The following is a 12,173-nucleotide window of genomic DNA, read 5'->3' as shown; positions in this document are numbered from 1 at the left end:
ATTTTTGGGTTTTAAAATATTATTTCTTTTACATAATGATGGCATACAGTGAGGAGTTGTGCGTGCTTATATGTTAAAATCTCCTTATTTGGCGTATTAGAAAGTTGGTAACCCCAGATTAGTTTTCTGTATTGCTCAGGATAGGGCGTGATACATTGCAGTAACACATTCAACCTCAAATCTCAATGGCATAACATAAAAATGTTCATTACTTACTCACTCTCCATACAAACTCTACATGTCCAGCATTCCAGATAATCACTCACAGACCCATTCTGACTCTTTAGCATCTCAACATGTGGTGTCCATGGTAACTACAAGAAATAAGAAAGAATTGGAAGTTTATGCACTGAACTTTAAATGTTTTCACCTGGAAATTAGCCATGTCACTTCTATTTACACACTAATGTTTACAATAGTCAAATGGTGCGGCTTAGGTGCAAGATGGCTGGGAAATGATGAAAGGCAAGGACACATAGATCATTGGTAAATATTTCTGCCCCTTTACCCAAAATATTTTTGAAATTGTATCGGTGTCAGTAATTCAAAATTCTGCTACCCACTCAGAGAATACTTTGAAATTATTAATGTTTTTGGACTCCAATTAATGAGACCTAAATAATATTTTTAAATTAATTGCTTTTTAGGTCCCTTTCTTGCATTTTTTTTGAATGACAAATGATTTGTTCTAACAGTGTTCCCAGTGAACTCCTTGTACAGATTCTTGTTTCCCTGAGGAGAATCTAGCCTACTGCCGGTTAACAGTTGCTAATCTTTACAAAAACATTCCTGAAAGGCAAATGCAAACATCTTTATGGACAGTGCAGTTATGATTGGCACTCTTAGGGCTAGAGTCTCATTTCCTCTTTCACTGTGTGTACCTCCTCCAGGATCCCATTGGAACCAAAGAAATATCAACAGGGTGTGGACAAATGAATGCGTGTCTTAAGAGAGCAAGTTATTTTATCCAATTTCTTAAATGACCTGCTTTCCTTCTGTTAATTTTTACATTTCAGCTTTGGTAGGTTATTTATGGGTAGTAGAAATATACAGAGGAACGCTTTTCTGTGGTTTTATTTATTGGCAGTTTGTATTTTATTACATATTATGACTAGTACCTATGTTATGGAGCACAGCATTTTCCTTCCCTTAGACTTCACATACAATATTCCCTCTATGCGTTCAACATTTGGCATGCTGGAAAGCAGGATCCAAAGTCTACATCATCAGACCTCTATTTTATTATTTTTTTTAAAACAGGGAACGGAAAATAAAAAGGTGTGTGTGGAGGGAGAATTACACACTAATGTTCTCATGTAGAGATGGTGAACTCTAGGAAATGCAACCGTGTTTTATATAGTAGATGAAGGAACTAGGAAACTAGGATTTGCTTCCAATCTGTAGAAATGACAGGATCCAGTACTGTGCTCTCAGGCAAGAGGAAAAAACAAGATTCTGTACTTGACATTTTGGGGGTGGTCTACAGTTATCTGTCATTGTTTGACCACGGAGCAGAATCATTTATTTTTAGAAGCAGTTTTGTAAATCTGGTTTGAAAATGTTGAAGGTGTCTTGGATATTTCTTCTTTCTAACTGACTTCAGGAGCTTGGTAAAGAATTACATGCAAGAATTATATATATCTATACATACTATTTTAATGTTGTTTTAAAGATTCTTTTAACATTTTGTGTTAGTTACCCTTTGCTGTGTAACAAACCGCTCCAAATCTTAATGGCTTCAAATAATAACCAAAGTTTTATTTGCTTTAGATTTTGTAGGTTAGAGATTTTGACTGGGCTTAGTTGGACAGTAATACTGCTGGCCCTACATGGAACCCTCATGGAGCTCCAGTCAGCTGGTGGGTTGACTAAGAAAGAGATGGTTAGGCCTCAGCTGGGACAGCTAGTTTCTGTTGCTTGTGGTTTCATCTTCTTATAGGCTAGCTTGGGATCCTTCCAATGGTGATAGAAGCATTCCCAGGAGCACTGAGGGGGAAAACTCCGGTGAGCAAGGGTTTTTCAGGCCTCTTACGTCATATTTTCTAGTGTCCCATTGTCCAAAGCAAGCCATGTGACCAAACTCAGTGTCAGTGTAGGACAAGACCACTTCATTGGAAGTCATTCCTGAAATAATCTAACCACAGCATCACGGGGGGGAAATTAACAAAGAACATGAGAGATAATTCAGTTTTCGTTGAATTGAAAATTTGTTATTGTGCACAATATATTTTTATTCCATAAATCTCTATGTGCAGTTTTGCAAGTTAATGTGAAAAGATGTATACATGCAGAATTTAAATTCCTAATCAAAACTAAGGCTTTAGAGGGCCTCCCTGGGTTAGTCAAAAAGAATTTAATTGTTATGAAAAAAATCTGAATAAAAATCCAAGGTTTGCTGATTAGAATTGTGTGTTCTTAAGTAAGTAACAATCTCCCCAAGGCATAAAATGGAAATTAAAACCTGCTCTTTCTTCTCTGTAGATTTGTATATCATAATGGATATGAAATAATTTTTAGTGTAATCTATAAAACAGAATTATCACCCAGGTGGGAAAAACCCTTTGCTATGCAAAGCATGTTGAATTAATCATTTTGTAACACAAATATTTGTTGAGCTAAGTGCTGGAAATAAAATCTTAAGCTAAAGAAATACCTGTTAGAATTCACAGAAGAGGTAAAAATTGAACAAATATTCACAATTGTTATGAGTGTAGAATGTCACAGGAGAGGGATAGTGTAATTGTATTGGATAATGTTTCTGGTTGCACCATTTCATTCCAACATTTCTATGCACACATATTATCCTAAGTTTCTTAAATTAAGAATCTGTGCACAAAATATCTTAAATGAACAATCAAGCTAGGAGTGGTGGCTCAAGCCTGTACTTGTCCCAGCACTTTGGGAAGCCAAGGCAGGCAGGTCACTTGAGGTCAGGGGTTGAACACCAGCCTGGCCAACATGGTGAAACCCCGTCTCTACTACAAATACAAAAATGAGCCAGGCGTGGTGGCAGGCACCTATAATCCTAGGTGCATGGGAGGCTGAGGCAGGAGAAACATTTAAGCCTGGGAGGCAGAAGTTGCAGTGAGTCGAGTTTGCACCACTGCACTCCTGCCTGGGTGACAAAGTGAGACTCTGTATATATAAAAAAAATCACATACTTAAATTATGTATCTATTTTAAGTTGTATTGTATTTTCTGGGATGAATTTTACTGTGCTGAATTTATCAGAAAAGGTATAGTATGATGTCAGTTGTCAACTTTGCTATTCTTGAAGGTCAGATGGCATATTCTTTCAAAATGTCAGGGCTCTCATCCCAGTGAAATATTTTCAGTTTATTTTCTGGAGGTTGGGCTTTTAAAGTTATTAACAGAATTACAAACAGAACACTTTAAAATCCATCTTCTGTAATTTGCAATGAAGCTTGTAGTCTATTGGGGCTGCTATAATGAAATACCATAGACTGGGTGGCTTATAAACAACACACATTTATTTCTCACAGTTCTGGAGGATGGGAAGTCCAAGATCAAGGCATCAGCAGATTCAGTGTCTGGTGAGCACACACTTCTTCATAGACTTCCATTTCTCCATTCTACCTTGATATGACGGCTGAAGAGGCTAGGTAGCTCTCTGGGACCTCCTTAATAAGGGCACTAATCTGAGTAATGCTAGATCTGTTCTTATGACCTAATCTCATTCCAAGGGCCCCATCTCCTAATGCCGTCACCTTGAGGGTTAGGATTTTAACATAAGAATTTGGAGGAGACATAAATATTTAGACTATAGCATGGCTATTCCATTACTTAGATTTTATATTAACCTCATAAATGCTATGTTTAGCCATGTAATCTATATCTTGGCCCTATATAATCTTAAACAACATCCTTCCCTAGGATTTCCACATGTAAAATATCTAATTATAGATATGTTGTCTTTTCCTATTCATTCTTTAAGACATTTTTTTCATATGTTAAAATAACCTGAGATTCAGTAAAATAAACATATACACCAAGGAATATTACATCTAACCTCAAATTGTTCAATATTTTCCTAAGCTTTAATAGAATTATTTGAATATAAAATAGTTTCCTTAACATTGTCAAGATCTTTTGAAATTCAAATGCAAAGACAGGACTTATAGGCTCATTTTATATGGGTGTGTGATTCAAAAGCAGAGACAGGACTCATAGGCTCATTTTATGTGTGTGTGTGTAAATATACACATATGCAAACACATACACACACATAGATATATATGTGTGTGTATGCATATAAATATATACACATCTCCATACTTCTAACTATATGTGTATCTATCTACATCAAAAGAAAGATATCATGCAAACAGGGAAAACAAATATTAAATTATATAACAAGATTGCTTTTGTTTGTGTGTTTGTTTTTTGAGACAGAGTCTCGCTCTGTCACCAAGGCTGGAGTGCAGTGGTGCAGTCTCGGCTCACTGCAACCTCCGCCTCCTGGGTTCAAGCAATTCTCTTCCTCAACCTGCTACCATGCCTGGCTAATTTTTTGTATTTTTAGTAGGGACGGGGTTTCACCATCTTGGCCAGGCTGGTCTTGAACTCCTGACCACGTGATCCACCAGCCTCGGCCTCCCAAAGTGCTGAGATTATGGGCTTGAGCCATGGCACCTGGTCTGTAACAGAATTGTTTTTGAGAAATAATTTTCTCCTAAATGAAAACTTACTTTACAATCAGAACTAGTCTTTAGACATATTGTCATGTGGAAATTGTACATGATTGACAATAAAATGTGCATGTCTATAACTGATGTTATTTGTGGCTACCCCTACCTTACTTATATCACCGATCAGTATATCTAACACAAATTTTATGATGAGTCATATATGTGTCATGAAGATTTGCAATAATAATTAGGTTTCCTTTTAGAAAAACATAAGGTATGTTAAATCCTTAAATATCACTCAGGACTTGAATTTCCAAATTCCATTCTGAATAATAGTCATGGAATCACACAAAGATGTCACACTCTTACATTTGCATCTTCCATAATGCAATGTCAGGGTAGTCTATAATTCTGTTTGAACTTCATCTGGCCAAAGAAGAAAAAAAAGAGGCTCATTCTGCAAAGTAATTCCATGTTAGCACACAAGTGTTAAAGAAAATCATTTTATGTTAAATAAAAATGCAGAAACTAGAATGAAGCTGAGCTTCAAATATTTTAATTACGTAATGTTGTTTGTTGAACACTTACAGATCACTCCAGTAAATCTTCCAGCTTCTAACTTACAGCTTCTAGTTTACAACATATTCTCATATAACCTTCAAAATCAACAGATAATAATCTTCAATTGTCAGAGTCACCCCGAATGATTTGCAGAGAACTCAGTCTAAAGGCTCTCCAGTTTCAAGGTATTTTTAATTTGGACAAACTTATTCTGGCGTTTTTTTTCTCCATCCAGATAAACTTGGAGAAAACTCCCACCAGATTTTTAATATCTCACAGTGGGAAGACGAGAGAAAGCAGCTGCAGGAGCATATAAAATAAGTGGTAAAATGGACATTTTTATAGAGTTAAGGCTGCCAAATATATACAGAATGGGAGATCCTTTCACTTCAAAACATCTTTTTCACAGAGCTAATCAAAGGTGCAATGTTGCAGACTTGTAAACTAGTTAAGGTTACTGGAATAAACAGACTAAATTAATGATACTTCTGCCAAGATAAATGGAAAATCCCACCTAAAGAGATCATACTCCATTGGTGGAAATGAGAGGGATTATGTTTTGTTTTTTACTCATGAATCATCAAATGGCCCAGTGCCAAGTATTTTCAAAATAGCTATCATTTTTTTGATGACTACTAAGGAGAAATATTTTGTGTGCCAAATAAAGAGTGGTTTTGTCTTTTGCTCAGCTGTTTTTTTTGTTTTGTTTTGTTTTGTTTTGTTTTGTTTTGTTTTTTGTTTTTTGTCACCCAGGCTGGAGTGCAGTGGCTTGATCTCGGCTCACTGCAAGTTCCGCCTCCTGAGTTCAGGCCGTTCTCCTGCCTCAGCCTCCCTAGTAGAGTAGCTGGGACTACAGGCGCCCGCTACCACGCCCGTTTTGCTCAGCTATTTTACACAATCTCTCTGCTTCATAGTTTTATTTGTACAAATGTATACATTTAGTTACTTAGCTAATTATGTCTCCATGAGTTGACTTATTGTCTATTCATGTTAATTCAAGTCTACCTATGTAGCCAGACTTTAGAATATTTATTTATTTCTTTACAGCAGTATATAGGAGTCATATACTAGACTTACTAGAGAAACAGTAAGATGTTTTATTTGCTTAACTCATGATATGACAATTATTAAGAAAAATTTGACTACAACTGGTAAAATGGGGAGAGTAAAGGGTAAAAGAGTTGACGATGGGATATGAGAGGGGATTTTAATATTAAATATAAAGAGACATTCCTGATAATGCTTTTATTTAAATAAATAAATACATATTGACAGTATTGGTAAGCATCAAAAACTAGACTCAAAACTACTTCAGCTTCCACACAAAAAAGGTTATGATACATGAAAAGTAACTTAAGATCAATAATAAAGCAAGATCTATTCGGTGCAAAACAATGTTTTAACCTAAAATTAATTTTCAGAAATATTACCTGTATAAAGTAAAAGACTAAGAAATAAGTAACTCATCCCTAATAAATGTAAATATTTAAATTTCAAATAATATTTTAAAAACCAAAGAAAAATAAACATTACCTTTATTGAACTGGCCTTGAGAATATATAATCTGTTTTCATTTAAAATGCTATCTTTCTTTTGATGTAGATAGGTAGACATATGTATAGTTAGAGGTAAGGAGATGTATCTATCTATAGATATATATACACACACACATATCTGTGTATATGTGTGTATGTGTTTGCATATGTGTATATATACACACACACAAATAAAATGAGCCTTTATTTTAGAGATTTTACTGAAATTTGCTCCACTGATTCTTGCTTTAAACGTTCATCAAGCTGGTATAATAAAAGGATAAAGATAATTCTTCCGAGGAGTCTAAGAATTTTCCACATTTTGTTTCTCAGTTTTCTCAGTAGGGAAGCAAAAATATTAATTTATATTTAATCAACAAATTAGCAATAATGTTAGGAAACATATCATACATTACATCATAGCATCATCACTTAAAGTGTACTGCTAAAGAGACTTCTGCTATGAAAGATCACTCCGAGCATTCCTTTTCTACACTATTCTTGCATCCGTAAGTTTTATTCATGTTAAAAAAAATTCTAAAACTGAGATGCTTCTAGATATTTTGAGAAGCTGGTGCAAGTTTTGTGTTGGCATTGTCAATTTTAAGAAAACTTTCTACTATCTACATCTTTATATAGAAGAGTACATACATATGTTCTGTGACATCTATACAACAATAAACCCAGGCCTAAGAGAACTGACAATTTTCTAGAGACTTTGACTATAAATGACTTTGTACCAATTATTCTCCATATTTCTATGTCTCCTCATGAAAAACTCAGAGATGCATTCAATTTAGAATAGACTTCGAACTTCAGATCCCTTTATCACTTCCAATTTTTTATGATGAACGTATATTTTTAATATTTTTAAATTTTTGAAGGTTTTGAGGTTATTAAAATTATTGACTTTTTTATGGGTCAGTGTATACTCACACAGAACTAATAATTATCTTTATAAGTTTATACAATAAACTTGGATCTAAGGTGATAGTCTCTAAATCTAATAAATGAAATAACCAGGGCAGTAAAGGGTCACATAGATTCTGATAAATAATTTAAACAGTCATAAATAATCAAAATATTAATTTCATATTAATAACAATCAGAATATAAATTTAGATTGAATCATAGTAATATTTCAGTATTCTACTCTTCTTATAAAAAGGATTAGTTCCGTTGTTTCAGCTAAATATTTATATTCGATAAGTTATACTTAGAAGCTGTTAGCCAAAATATTGATGGTATTACGTTGCCAATTATTGTTAAACATGAGCCAAGAGATTGGGCAATATGTTGAGATCAAAGACCATCATTCTAGTTGGTCTCAGTAGTTTGAACAAGATAAGCATGAAGTAATGGCTCAGAATATACAAATTCCATGTCTTCAGGTATTGCTATTCAGTAATTTTATAACACAATAAAGAAAAAAAGTGCCTAATTTAGTTTTGATATTTTCATTAAATTTGATATAGTCTTTTATTCATGAAATACTTGAGTAAACAATATTTTACTTAAAATAACTAAAAGGTGTGTCTATTTTTTATCTCCTGTAAAAATGGGATTAAGAATAGTGAATTTTTACTGTAAATATGGTGAAAGAAGCCATTCGAGTTGAATTTTACTGGGTATGAGAGAAAACAATGGTTTACTAAAGGCCAAGTTAAAAGGAATCAATCATATAACCACTTTGCTTTATCATGTGAATGGTTGCTTTCGGTTCATTTTTGAAAAGAAGAGTGAGATTATAAGGTTGGCTTATAATTGTGCCTGTGAGATTCAAATCTGTCGTGGGGAATTTAATCTGTTGCCCCAAGAAAGGGTTAATCCTTGTTCAATATGTTATTTGTCCATGGCTGTCTATAGCTAATGTGTATTCACTTTGTTTTAAAAACATATGAAATATGTAATTTTAAATGTTATGATTACATTAATAAGCCTGATTGACAAGACTTGGAAATAGAAAAAGAAGAGGCTTCAGAACTAAAAATTACAGAGATAGGAAAATGATTCCCAATGTGCTAAATCAGTGGATAAAGGTGAGAGGCAGCCCTGTAAACAGGACTGAAGCCTTCAGTTATGAAGTATATCCTAACTCTCCACAGCCTCCCCAACACACACAAACACCCTTTAATTGTGGTAGAAACAACACAGTCAATTAGTGGCTCTAATAAGCTTTTGGAAATAGCTGAAGAATTCCTTCTCTTAATCAAATATAAATCCATCTGTTCAGGAAGAGTTGAAAAAGCTTTCTTTTCCCCATTTTTCACCTTTACTTTTAAGCATTCTTGCTTCTAATTCTAATACTACTAAATCAGTTGTAGTTCAGCTACTTTGTGACTGAATTACTTAGGTTAGTCTTTGGATTTACTAGATACACTGCCATGATCAAATTTAATCACTAGGGATGTGATCAAATCTGAAAATTTTATTTGTACAATTATCCTTTGCATGTTTTCACATCTCATAGATACAAATAAATATTTGTTAGACAATGTCTACAATATTCCAAGTGCCCAGATAAAAATGGAAACAGTTGGAATATTAAATCTACAAATCCCAGATGTTTAGAGGCATCTGGCTATGTCACTGAAATTTTTAGTTTTCATCCAGATGTTTGATGTTATGGTTTTTTTCTTCAAAACACAGACATTTATGGTGTTACATAAATATGGGTTATGGCATTATATAGATTCTACTTTCTATCAACCTATTTGCCTCAGGACACCTTGGGAAATTGTGTGACAATACAGATTCATAAGTCACTTATTTTGTCTGGTAATATATTGTGAAACCTAAAAGGACAGGTGTTGTGAACTTACATGGTAAAGGGTGTAATGTGATGTCCAAATAAGTTGCATTTACATTTCCTCCATTTTCTTGACCGTGAATACCTTAAGGGCACGGACTATGTTTTATTTGTGCTTCAACACCTCCCATCTTTGATCTAACACAGTACAGGTTACTGGACATTTGGTAATATTTTTAAATGTATGAATGAATGAATAGAGATCCCAAGTCACCAAGGAAATGTGAGAATTCTTGTACTCTGTGTAGTTTATAAATTAATCTTAGTATATGAAATGTGCTTATAAATTTAAATAAAAATAATTCAAATACTTATTTTTTAGTAAATAAAATTGTAGGTATTTGGATGATTATAATTTAGCTGTCTTAAAAACAAAAACTAAAAGTTTTTTTCATTACAGTCAATAAAGCTGGGTTAATAAAGTGATACTAAATTATACTATGAAGTCTCTTTATTTATAAATTGACTACTGTCCTACATTAATGACAATATTGATTTACAATCTGGAATTAAATTTGTAGATTTTGTTGCGGGGGTTGCTAATACCGTGATGCTAATAGAAAAATGTGTGTTTTTCCAAAAATCCTTCTCCACTTATTTTACTTCACCCCAATATTTTATAGTATATTTGAAAATAAATCTGAACATATTGACTTTTAGAGTTCTATATTCTTCCTTCTATTTTCTATAAGATATGCCCATTATGTGTTTGTTGCAATTTTTTGTTTCCTTGCTAAGATCACAGAATATCAATATCAAATATATAATCTAGGTTTTAAATAAAATAGTGTATAAGGTATTAGAGTTACTCTATATAATCAAATGCATATTCTTATATGTATACATCTATTCATATGTATATACATGTAGCTACTGTTGGCAATTAACTATTCAGTCTTTTTTCAATCTATTTTAAAAAATAAAAAGGTAAAATTTCACATGATAGACATAGAAAACAACACAAAATAGACCATAATATATCTAAAATCAATACCATATTCTTACATTTAGAATTATCTTATTTAGAATTGCCCATAACAGGTTTTATACTGGTATTATATAATTACTATATCCCTTCTCCTAGAAAAGGAAATATATGTGGATTTTTAAAAGTATATTTCTCCTCTTTTACTGCCAGGATTATTTAGACTGAATGTTTCAGCTGTTGGTGACAATGATGATGACCATGACATATGTATTTCTTCCATCTGGAATTGTCCATGAGAAAATATCCCTATAGGGAATCTTGAAAGGCTTATGATTCCAATATTAGGAATATGAAAATTGAGGTAGAGAGAAGTAAAATTTTCTCAAATTCACACAAAATGGAGAAGTAAAGCCAAGAGTAGAACCCAACTCATGTGGAATAGATCTAATGCAAAATACAATGTCAAGCTTGCAAAGGTAATTAAACTCAGTAGTGTAATTACCTAAATTATAGTACAGGAAAATAGTGTCATATTTACAAACCTAATTATATCAAGTGGGAGAATTACCTGAATGATAGTAATCATATGGATGGCGTCCACATACTCTATATGCTTTTTTTTTTATTCCAAATGCTTTAAAAATAGGAGATTGAAATATAACAGGAACCAAAAAAAAACAAACAAAAAAAAACCAAAAACAAAACCCAGAATCTGGAATCAAACAAACCCCAGCCCTTACGTTTAAATCCTGGCACCAGGGTTTCCTTTCTGTGTAATCTTAGGTAAGTCACTTAACCTTTACCTCAACTTTATCATCTATAACATAAGAATAATGGTAATAATATATGGAAAACTGTATTAGAATACTGTATAAACAGCACCAATAGTATAGCTGTCTCTCCCTACATAGGTATATAATAAAAGGCAATTACTGATTATTTTGTTTAGTAAGTAATAATAATATGTGAACACCCGTCAACTACTTTTTAGTGAATCTTTTTTGTACTATTTTTTCTTATTTTTTATTGTCAAATTGATTAATACATGTTTGGGCAATATATGATACATGAATTCAACTACGGCTCAAAGTGAGACCAAGAAAAATCCAGAATAGAGAAATATCTCAGTTTAAATATATCACTGTGAAAGCATGCTGATGAAGCATCGTGATTTGAAGATCACTGATATAATTATGTCTTTGGAAATTTATTTTTCTTCACTGTCTCCATAGCACTATTTACAGAAATTGAGATTATTTCTAAAATGAAAATACAGAATATTCAAAATATTTCTAATGTAGAAGAATGAAACAGAACTATCCCTAGCAAATATAAAGGTTTATTATAAAATTATAATTAATAAGATAATGTGGTTTTATCACAACTATAGAAAAATTAATAAAGGAACAGAACAGAATACAGCAATAAAGCTATGCGTATATGGAAACTTGATTTATGAACACAGATGAAACAGTGATCACTGGAAAAAAGCTGGGTTATTTAATAAATGGACCTGGGACAACGTGTTATCCATTTAAAATAAAGTAAAGTTAAGCCTATTCTTCAGACTATATACTAAAATCAGTACTTCATTGATTAAGTACCTCAGTTTGAAAGGCAAACTTTTTTTTTCTTTTTCGAGACAGGATCTTGCTCTGTTGCCCAGGCTGGAGGGCAGTGGTGCAACAACC

General features: G+C 33.0%; 1 protein-coding gene and 1 long non-coding RNA gene across 2 annotated transcripts in view; one reads left to right on the top strand and one right to left on the bottom strand.

Moving 5' to 3' along the window:
- Positions 1 to 12,173, bottom strand: part of LOC115935242 (uncharacterized) — a 71,226-nt gene that overhangs the window by 52,752 nt on the left and 6,301 nt on the right. Inside the window, exon 2 of the long non-coding RNA XR_010134604.1 lies at positions 217 to 314. This is a non-coding gene — a long non-coding RNA (uncharacterized lncRNA). The remainder of the gene's footprint in view (positions 1 to 216; positions 315 to 12,173) is intronic.
- The window catches only part of MEOX2 (mesenchyme homeobox 2), a 73,260-nt gene that overhangs the window by 57,981 nt on the left and 3,106 nt on the right, over positions 1 to 12,173 (top strand). The window lies entirely within an intron of this gene.

This window comes from Gorilla gorilla, chromosome 6 (genome assembly GCF_029281585.2).
Source record: "Gorilla gorilla gorilla isolate KB3781 chromosome 6, NHGRI_mGorGor1-v2.1_pri, whole genome shotgun sequence".
NCBI lineage: Eukaryota > Metazoa > Chordata > Mammalia > Primates > Hominidae > Gorilla > Gorilla gorilla.
The sequence above is the reverse complement of the archived record's forward strand: the minus strand, read 5'-3'. Positions and strand labels throughout refer to the sequence as shown.